General features: G+C 38.9%; 1 pseudogene; it reads left to right on the forward strand.

Moving 5' to 3' along the window:
- The first annotated feature begins 211 nt into the window (after positions 1-211).
- On the forward strand, positions 212-1,139 carry LOC118923188 (olfactory receptor 4C46-like; annotated as a pseudogene).
- The last annotated feature ends 274 nt before the right edge of the window (positions 1,140-1,413 follow it).

Here is a 1,413-nt window from a genome sequence, read left to right on the forward strand (position 1 = left end):
CTCATGTCCACACTCTTAACAGAATCTTTACCCAGGAGATGATTTAAGTAATATCCAAGAACTCAAACCTATTTTCTATCTCAAAAACCCTCACAAGAATTCACATTCAATAGAATCTAGGTAGTTATTATATGTTAGATGGAGAAGCTTAATAAATTGAAGGTTGTGTTAATAAAAACTAATTTTTTTCAGGTAATGTAATTAAGATAATATGAAATACGTGAAAAATAGAAACAGTGTGACACAATTTGTTCTACTGGGGCTCACAGAGAATCCAAAGATGCAGAGAATCATATTTGTGTTTTTTTCTCGTCTACATCTTTTCTGTGGTAGAAGATGTGATCATCTTGGTCACTGTCACTGCCAGCCCATTATTGGAAACTCCCATGAACTTCTTCCGGGCCTATAGCTCCTTTATTGATGCCTGCTATTCCTCTGTAAGTGCCCCTAAACTGATTGTAGATTCACTCCATGAGAAGAAAACCATCTTATTCAATGGGTGCATGACCCAGATCTTTGGGGAACATTTCTTTGGAGGTGATGTCACCCTGCTGACTGTGATGGCCTATAACCACTATGTGGCCATCTGCAAGCCCTTGCACTATATACAACCATCATGAATCGGCGGGTGTGTGGCCTTCTAGTGGGAGTGGTGTGGGTGGGTTTCTTCACGCAACCATACAGATCCTCTTCATCTTCCAATTACCCTTCTGTGGCCCTAACATCATAGATCACTTCATGTGTGACCTGATTCCTTTGCTCAATCTTGCCTGCACTGACACTCACACTCTAGGGATCTTCGTTGCTGCCAACAATGGCTTCACGTGTCTGTTAAACTTCCTCCTCTTGATGGGCTCTTATGTGGTCATCCTGTGTTCTCTAAGAACCACAAACTTGGACGCGAGGTGAAAAGCCCTCTCCACCTGTGTCTCTCATATCACAGCTGTGGTCTTATTCCTTGTTCCCTGCATATTTGTGTACATGAGACCTGCAGCTACTTTATCAATTGATAAAGCAGTTGCTTTATTCTACACTATGATAACCCCTATGTTAAACCCCTTAATCTGTACCTTGAGAAATGCCCAGATGAAAAATGCCATGAGAAAACTGTGTAGGAGGAAAGCTGATAAATAAATGTTTATTCAACTGATAAATAAATGTTCCTGGAGCCCCTATATTGATTCAACTGAGCAAAGGACAGAAGAATATTTTGGAAGATCTCTGTAAGAAATGCATATAAGGTAAAAAAAAAAGATGAATTTCTATAAATTACTGATTTTGCATTGAAAGGAACAGAAATGGGTGCAAGCAAAGGAATAAAACCTTAACCTAAGACCATAGTTGGAAAACTCTGCCAAATTAGTTCTGCTAACTTCATTCATGATATAGATTAATAAACTTTCATTTTAATAC

Source organism: Manis pentadactyla, chromosome 14 (assembly GCF_030020395.1).
Source record: "Manis pentadactyla isolate mManPen7 chromosome 14, mManPen7.hap1, whole genome shotgun sequence".
NCBI lineage: Eukaryota > Metazoa > Chordata > Mammalia > Pholidota > Manidae > Manis > Manis pentadactyla.